Source organism: Brassica oleracea, unplaced genomic scaffold, assembly GCF_000695525.1.
Source record: "Brassica oleracea var. oleracea cultivar TO1000 unplaced genomic scaffold, BOL UnpScaffold00706, whole genome shotgun sequence".
NCBI classification, from domain to species: Eukaryota; Viridiplantae; Streptophyta; class Magnoliopsida; order Brassicales; family Brassicaceae; genus Brassica; species Brassica oleracea.
This window is the reverse complement of record NW_013617441.1, coordinates 79103-88293: the sequence shown is the minus strand read 5'-3', so window position 1 is coordinate 88293 and position 9191 is coordinate 79103. Positions and strand designations below refer to the sequence as shown.

The window sequence follows — 9191 nt, the reverse complement described above, 5'->3', positions numbered from 1 at the left end:
GATCGGATCAAAGTAGTTGGTCAGTCCATCAGTACGTCCGTCAGTACTTGCGGTACGGCCCATCCTAACGAGAAATGAGAAGCTACGGTCTGAATCGGAATCGGTGCGTTCGAAGTTGATTCTGGCTCGATCATCAGTCCTAGCTTGACGAATTGGTCGGGAAGGACAGGCTTCAGTACGGTCAGTTCGGGCCGCATGACGTGGATCCAGCCTAAGCTCCTTGTCGGACATATGCGGGTCGATCCGTTACATTGCACGGTCGGTCTGTCTGGTACGAACAGATGGATGAACCTCAGTCGAAATAATCTGATCGTCCTGATCATCATCCGATGCTGATTCCACGTGCTGATCCATAGACTGGGGCGCATCATTCCCTCCTTCTTCAAAAGAATTTGTCCACAAATCTGGAAAATCTGCATGAAAAGGGGAAAGATCAGAAACATTAAAGCTAGAAGAAATGTTGTACTTACCTTTCAAGTCTAGCTGGTAGGCATTGTCGTTGATCTTCCTAAGGATCTGGAAAGGACCGTCAACTCGAGGCATGAGTTTGGACTTTCTTTCTTTTGGAAATCGTTCCTTCCTTAGATGAACCCAAACTAAATCTCCTTCTTTAAAGATCACTTCCTTTCTTTTCTTGTTTGCCTTCCTTGTGTAGATTTCAGTTTTGGCTTTGATGTTGTCACAGACTTTCTCATGGAACTTTAGAATCGTGTCCGCTTTCCTCTTGCCATCTGTACTAACTCTTTCACTCAAAGGTAAAGGCAAAAGATCAAGTGGAGATAAGGGATTGAAACCATAAACAACTTCAAACGGAGAAAAGTTTGTAGAAGAATGCAAAGAATGATTATATGCAAATTCTACATGAGGCAAACATTCTTCCCAAAGTTTCAAGTTTTTCTTAACCAATGATCTAAGCAATGCAGATAAGGTCCGATTCACAACCTCAGTTTGACCATCGGTTTGAGGATGACAAGTAGTAGAAAACATCAGTCTAGTGCTTAGCTTAGACCACAAAGTTTTCCAAAAATAGCTAAGGAACTTAGCATCTCGATCTGAGACAATGGTCCTAGGCATACCATGCAATCTAACAACATCTCTAAAGAAAAAATCAGCAATATGCACGGCATCATCAGTCTTATGGCATGGAAGGAAATGAGCCATTTTAGAGAACCTGTCAACTACCACAAAGATGGAGTCTCTACCAGATTTTGATCTAGGCAAACCAAGTACGAAGTCCATTGAAATGTCAACCGATGGATGAGAAGGAATGGGAAGAGAAGAGTACAAACCTTGGTTCAAGGCCTTAGACTTGGCTTTCTTACACACCACACATCGGCTGCATATCCTCTCCACATCTTTCATCAAGCTCGGCCAAAAGAAGTGCTCATGGAAGACCTTGTGTGTTTTCTTGACTCCAAAGTGTCCCATCAAGCCTCCTCCGTGTGCTTCCCTGAGAAACAACTCCCTCAAAGAACATTGGGGAACACAAAGGCGGTTATCAAAGAATAAGAAACCAGAAATCTGATAATACTTCCCATAAGCTTTTTTAGAACTTTTTCTGAAAACTTCTTTGAAATCTGGATCAGTTGCATAAATGTCTTTTATAAATTCAAAACCCAACAATTTAGTTTCAAGGGCCGAAAGTAAAACATACATGCGTGACAAGGCATCAGCCACCACATTCTCCTTACCTTGTTTGTATTTGATCACGTAAGGAAACGTTTCTATGAACTCTACCCAGCGTGCATGACGCTTGTTCAGTTTCTGCTGACCCTTAAGATGCTTTAAGGACTGATGATCAGTGTCGATGACAAATTCCTTAGGCCAAAGATAGTGTTGCCACGTTTAGAGAGCTCTCACCAAGGCATACAATTCCTGGTCATATGTGGGATAGTTAAGCGTGGCTCCACCAAGCTTCTCACTGAAATAAGCAATTGGCTTCCTATCCTGCATCAAGACAGCACCAATTCCGACCCCGGAAGCATCACACTCAATCTCAAAAGTTTTAGTAAAATCTGGAAGAACGAGTAAAGGGGCTTGAGTCAACTTCCCTTTGAGGTCTTGGAACGCCTCCTCTTGGGCTTGTTCCCACTTGAACCCAACATTTTTCTTTATCACTTCGGTGAGAGGGGCGGCTATAGAGCTGAAGTTCCGGACAAACCTTCGATAGAACCCGGCCAGGCCATGAAAGCTTCTCACCTCGCCCACGGTCGTTGGACTGGGCCAGTCTTGGATGGCCTTGATCTTTTCCTCGTCCACCCTGAGTCCATATGAACCTACAACAAAACCTAAGAAGACCACATGATCTGTTCCAAAAGAACACTTCCCAAGGTTAGCAAACAAGCGTTCTCTTCTTAGTACCTCAAGAACTGATTTCAAGTGTAATTGGTGTTCATCAATGCTTTTGCTGTAAACAAGAATATCATCAAAGTAAACTACAACAAAGTGGCATATAAACGATCTCTAGACATGATTCATTAGGCGCATAAAAGTACTAGGTGCATTTGTGAGACCAAAGGGCATTACAAACCTAGTTTTGTTTTAAAGGCTGTTTTCCATTCATCACCTTCTTTCATCCTAATCTGATGATAGCCACTTTTCAAATCAATTTTAGAGAAGACACAAGCACCATGAAGTTCATCAAGCATATCATCAAGTCAAGGGATAGGATGTCGATACTTTACCGTGATGTTGTTGATGGCACGACAGTCCACACACATCCTCCACGAGCCATCTTTCTTTGGTACAAGTAGGACAGGCACATCACAAGGGTTAAGACTCTCCCTGATGTATCCCTTCTCAAGTAGCTCTTCAATCTGTTTTTGCAGCTCCTTGGTTTCAACTGGATTGGTGCGGTATGCCGGCCGGTTTGGTAAGGAAGCACCCGGGACAAGATCGATCTGATGCTCAATGCCTCTTATTGGTTGTAATCCCTTGGGATTCTCTTCTGGAAAGACATCAGAGAAGTCCTGCAAAATACCTAGCAACTCATTTGGAATCTCCGGTGCAAGGGTAGAAGAAGAAGAAGTCAAGAGAGATTCTTTACAAACAAGTAAAAGAAATGGCTTTTGAGAGCAAAGGGATTTTCTTACCTGACATTCCTTGATGTAGAAGTTGGAATTTCTGGAGGAGGCTTCAGGTTTGTCTGCTTTAGACTCTTGTTCACGACCTTTCTTAAGCTGAACCTGGTCTTGATGAACCTCCAAAGGTGACAAGGGAACCAAAGTGATTTTCTTTCCTTTGTGATCAAAAGAATGTCGGTTTGTGAACCCATCATGTACTGCCTTCTTATCAAACTGCCAAGGTCGACCCAAAAGGATATGGCAGGCGTCCATGGGAAGGACATTGCACAAGATCTCATCCTCATAACGGCCAATGGTGAGTGGAACGGTGACTTGCTCCTTGACGTACTGTTCACCATCTTCATTTAGCCACTCCAACCTGAAAGGACGAGAAAGAGGTCGAGTAACAAGCCCAAGTTTCTTTACAAGGGTGTCACTGGCCACATTAGTGCAACTACCTCGATCAATAATCAAAGAACAAACTTTAGAAGAAATGAGACATCTAGAGTGAAAGAGATTCTCCCTTTGTTCTTTGTCATCGGTTTTTGGTTGCACACTCAAGGAACGTCTAGTGACAAGTAGTGGACCAGATGTTGGGTAGTCAAGGCTGTCCTCATCAAAGATCACACCTGAATCCTCCACAAAGGTCGAACATAACTCGTTAATCACGCCATCGACCTCCTCATCGAAAATGGGTCCATGTGTGTCGTCCAAGAGTTTCCTAGTAACAAGAAGTGGACCACTGGCTGGATAATCAAAGGTTTCTTCATCCTCATCAAAAATTGGTACAAGGTCCTCCTTTTCTTCCTTTTCATCCTCGGACTCAACTTCACCATTATCCATGAGAATCATCACCCATTGGTTCGGACACTTGTTGGCATAGTGTCCTAGACCTTAACACTTGAAGCATCTGATGTCTCTTGCACGGCTTGGGTTCTCAACTGCTTTTTCTTTGTCAATCCCAGCAGAGACATCAGTTTTCAAAGTAGTATTTGTTGTTGAAGAAGACTTACCTTTGTCTTGGTAGTTTGGCTTAGAAGGGAAGGACGGTTTTGGAGCATAGGCCGGCTTAGAGTAACTCTTTCTCTTGAGTTGCTGTTCGATCAGGATGGCCTTGTGTAGCATCTGCTCCATGTTGTCGTAGTCTTGGAGCTTCATACGATCCTGAATGTCTCGGTTGAGCCCGGTAAGAAATCTCGCCATGGTGGCATCTAGAGGCTCGTCCACATCAGCCTTGATCATCAAAGTTTCCATTTCCTGATGATAGTCCTCCACTGACTTAGTACCCTGAAGCAAACGCCTGAGCTTCTGATGTAGATCACGGTGGTAATGGTCAGGAACAAAGCGTCGCCTCATCAGCATGGTAAGCTCCTCCCATGTTTCAATTGGTGCTTCACCTGTCCTTCTCCTGTGAGTCACAACTCGATCATACCAGTTAATAGCATAGCCCAAAAATTCAGCAGCAGCAAGCTTAACCTTTTTAAGATTTGAATAATTTTGGCAATCAAAAACCAATTCAATTTCAATTCAATTTTTCTTTCCCATTCTATAAAGGCGTCTGGTTCATTCTTGCCATCAAAGCTCGGAATTTTCAATGTCAATCCACCCAAACCATTATCAGCTCTATCATTTCTACGAAATGGATTGACTTCACCTTGATTTTGGTTTCTAGGGCGTATCCTAGGTCGGTTGATTGATCTGTTCTCGTCATCTTGGCTGTCCTCATGGACGTCTCTGTCGGACCGGCTGTGTCTCCTTGGCCGATCTCTTCTTGGTCCGGTTTAAGAACGAGTTGGCCGGTTGAGTTGAAGCTCATCAAGCCTCTGATGGATCTGATCCAAACCTGTATTCAACAAATTAGTCATAGAATCATTCAAAGCCCTCATTTGCAGATTAGACAATCCGGCCATAGCGTTTCCGGGACGGTTCCGTTCTTCCTCACTACTCATGGTTTCCTGAAAATCTTAAACACGGAAAGTTTGATAAAACCTCACACCCTCGAGTGTTTGATCCTTACACACACACACGTGTTTCTCTCAAGTTTTATAGTGATTCACTCAAGATCTTTCGTTCTCAAGGTTCTAAGTAAGACAAGTCTAAGAGAACCCAATGGGTAGATCCAAACAAAACAATGGGATTTTGGTAAGAAAGAAATATAAGAAAGTTTTGGTTTGGAATACGCCTTAACCACCTCAAAGGCTGGAGTTCTCCTCAGCCAGTAGGTTTACTCTTCCACCACCAATCCACAATCGAAATCTCTTTTTTTTTTTTAATTATATATGGATCTTTTTTTTTTATATATGGATGGTAAAGAGGGGCCCGGATTCAAGATGGGAAGAAGAAGAAGTGTTTGAAGAAAATGAAAGAAGAGAAGATGGAATGATTTGATAATACCGGTTGAGTGGCTCTAATACCAAACTGATATGCCCTAAGAACGGAACACTCAGCCGGTACGGTTTTGATAAGAACTCCGAAGGGAGAACAGATGGATCATAGGGTCTCACGAAGGGTGCGGAACGGCCTTCGATATTCCCGTGTCTAATTGTCGCCTAATATGACTCCCAGGTCCGACAAAGAGACGGTTCTCAATCTGTTGCCAGATGTGACTCACCGGTCCAACGAGAAAGAGAGAATCGTTTGGAGCTAACCACATTAAGCAATCAAGACAAGTTCTTGAAGAGAACAAAGAGAGTAAAAACTCAAGTTTTATAAAAGGAAAATCGATCCAAAATCTGAAGTTGAGTTACATACTTATAGAATTCGTAGTCAAAGAGAATTGATGAGAAAGGTGTAACAACAATGCATAGAAAACATAAGCTTGACCAGACCTAGTCAAACACGGAAAAGAACAAGAAGACTGGTCAATGGTCTCTTCGCCTACTTCTGTCCAAATTCAATGTATTCGGCGGCACAACCCGCGGTAAGGACCAGTACATGAGCCGGACGGTCCGTTCGTCCTGAATGGAGTTTCTCACGAACTGAACTGGACCAAATGTGACCGAGATCATCTGAGAACTTCAGTATTGTTGCCTTAGAGAATTCCTGATGATCAAACTCGAAGATCGAATAAAAGTAGTCGGTCAGTCCATCAGTACATCCGTCAGTACATGCGGTACGGCCCAGCCTAACGAGAAATGAGAAGCTACGGTCTGAATCGGAATCGGTGCGTTCGAAGTTGATTCTGGCTCAATCATCAGTCCTAGCTTGACGAATTGGTCGAGAAGGACGGGCTTCAGTACGGTCAGTTCGGACCGCGGGACATGGATTCAGCCTAAGCTCCTTGCCGGAAATACACGGGTCGATCCGGTACACTGCACGGTCGGTCTGTCTGGTACGAACGGATGGATGAACCTCAGTCGAAATAATCTGATCGTCCTGATCATCATCCGATGCTGATTCCATGTGCTGATCCATAGACTGGGGCGCATCAGAACCTTAACTCCAAAACGAACTACGAAAGGCTTGATCCCTTCAACAAGGATACGTAGGCAGCCGTCATAAGGCGCAGCCCCAATCTTATTGCGTTCCACTCTTTGAAAAGCGAAGAAGACCACTTACGACGGACCTATTCAACCATTAATTCCGCCTAACTTGCGTAACTTGCGTAACTTGCCTAACTTGCCAAGCCACTCGCTAGAACCTCTTGCTAGAAGCTCAAGGTTCTAACGAGCTGGGGGGCTAACAGTTGGGGTCAAAATCGGTCACGACGAAATCAATGTCAGAAAGTCCTCGGAAAATATTTCTCGCAATAAAAATTTCATATATTTTTTATTGAAAAGGCTATACGACGAGTTCTTGAATTATTTTATCGATAACAAGAAGGAAAAATTGTTGGGATAAAAAACAATTATCTCGAAATAAACGTCTAAAAATTGAATTTCTGTACGAAAGCTTTCTCGACACACTCTCGACAAAAGTTCGTCAATAAAACTGCACAGACGCATCAGATGTTTAGCTATAGATGAAGACCTTGAGTTAGCTTTCCAATGCCACAGGTCTGAGTTCAATCAGCATCCTGTAGCGGAAGTTATGCTCATTTTATTGAAGGGTGGACGGAGCACACCGTCCAGCTCGGTGGATGGCCGAGCTGGATCGACCACACGACCAGCGCGGCGGATGGCCAAGCTGGATCGACTACCCGACCAGCTCTGCGGATGGCCGAGCTGGATCAACCACACGACCAGCTTGGCCACGCGACCAGCTCGGCAACGCGACCAGCTCGGCCATCCGCCGAGCTGAACCCGTCCGCCAAGCTGAACTAGTCCAGCTCGGCGGATGGCCGAGCTGGATCGACCACGCAACCAGCCTGGCCATCCGCCAAGCTGAACCCGTCCAGCTCGGTGGATGGCCGAGCTGGAACGACCACGCGACCAGCTCGGCCATCTGCCGAGCTGGATCGACCACGCGACAAGCTCGGCCATCCGCAGAGCTAGACTACTCCAGTTCGGAGGATAAATGTGATGTTTCCAAAGATAAACACGAAGATCAAAGGAAAATGGAATATTCCCGCGAAGCGATAAACTCGACCAAGGGTAGAAAGGAAAAGAGAAAACCGCCTCTAGGAGGAGTATATAAGGACGTCGAGGTTGAAGAGGCAAGGGGACAATACTTTTACTCTTAGAACTCTCTACACTTAGAAACTCTAGGCATTATTCTCGACATGTTCTGTTTCTATGACTGGCACCCGATCACTAGACGAACTCGCAAAGGCAGTTCGATCTCTCGGTTCACTCTTTCAATCGAACTACGTTTGGCTTGATCCTCTAAAGGGTTACGTAGGCAGCCTTTCATAAGGTTCAGTACGAAATCAATCAAAACCTTTTTCGTATCTTTTTCTTCTTCTTTTATCGAGCTGTGATTCAACTAGGTTTAAGGTTTTAGGTTGCAAGAACTAGGTAATTCGCTGACAGCTCTTGCGGCTGAAGCTTTTATAATCTGTTGTAATGATCGCAACGCTCTTACGCGGATTCGAAATAAGATCTACCTTTTCTATAAATTCGTTTTTGTTATCTTTTCATATTTTCCGCATTTATTTGGTCACTTGTCGTTGTCTCTCGCAGAGAATCCGGGACCTCAGGGAAAGTTAGGGTTTCATGACTTTCAACCGATTACGGAAATCGACAGTGCGAATTTTGGTTCCCACAGTTTGGCACTAGAAGGAGGGGGGGGGGTAGGGATTACTATAACTCATAGCCGCAAAACGTTTGAACAAAACAATGTCTGGAAATAGGAAAGAAAAAAATATAGTTCGCAACAACGCTGGTAAGACAACTCCAGCAGCCACTGCGCCTATGGCAAACGCTTACGCAAACGCCACAGTTGTTTAGAAAATCAAAAACCTAGACGCGACTTTTCGCCACAGGAAGTGCAACGAAACGAGCTCGCGATTTCTCGGTCTAAACATAAAGGGAAACGATAAATTTTATCAAACCCCGTAAGTTTGGCTCATTACCAAACTAAAAGAAGTCTCAACGCGTAAGGGTTTTAGCAAATCACGTTTTTCAAAAACTTTTCAGAAAAGTAAAACTTGCTCTCCCCAAAACCGCAAAAAAATCCTAGGTTAATCGCGGAAAAAAGAAGCACAGCAAATCGGGTACATAGCTCATCGCTATACTTCTTCCGAATATCTTGCAGAAAAACCCTAGGTTAGTCAGCAAAAAAAAAAGGAAGCACAGTGATGCGCCCTAGTCTATGGATCAGCACATGGAAACAGCATCGGATGATGATCTGGACGATCAGATTATTTCGACTGAGGTTCATCCATCCGTTCGTACCAGATAGACCGACCGTGCAGTGTACCGGATTGACCCGCTTATGTCCGGCAAGGAGCTTAGGCTGGATCCACGTCCCGCGGTCCGAACTGACCGTACTGAAGCCCGTCCTTCCCGACCAATTCTTCAAGCTAGGACTGATGATCGAGCCAGAATCAACTTCGAACGCACCGGTTCCTATTCAGACCGTAGCTTCTCATTTCTCGTTAGGCTGGGCCGTACCGCATGTACTGACGGACGTACTGATGGACTGACCGACTACTTTGATCCGATCTTCGAGTTTGATCATCAGGAATTCTCTAAGGCAACGATACTGAAGCTCTCAGATGATCTCGGTCACATTTGGTCCAGTTCAGTT

The 9191-nt window shown here is 44.5% G+C and overlaps 1 pseudogene; it reads right to left on the bottom strand.

Moving 5' to 3' along the window:
* Positions 1–246: 246 nt before the first annotated feature.
* LOC106319948 overlaps positions 247–9191 on the bottom strand; it is a 10354-nt pseudogene continuing 1409 nt past the window's right edge.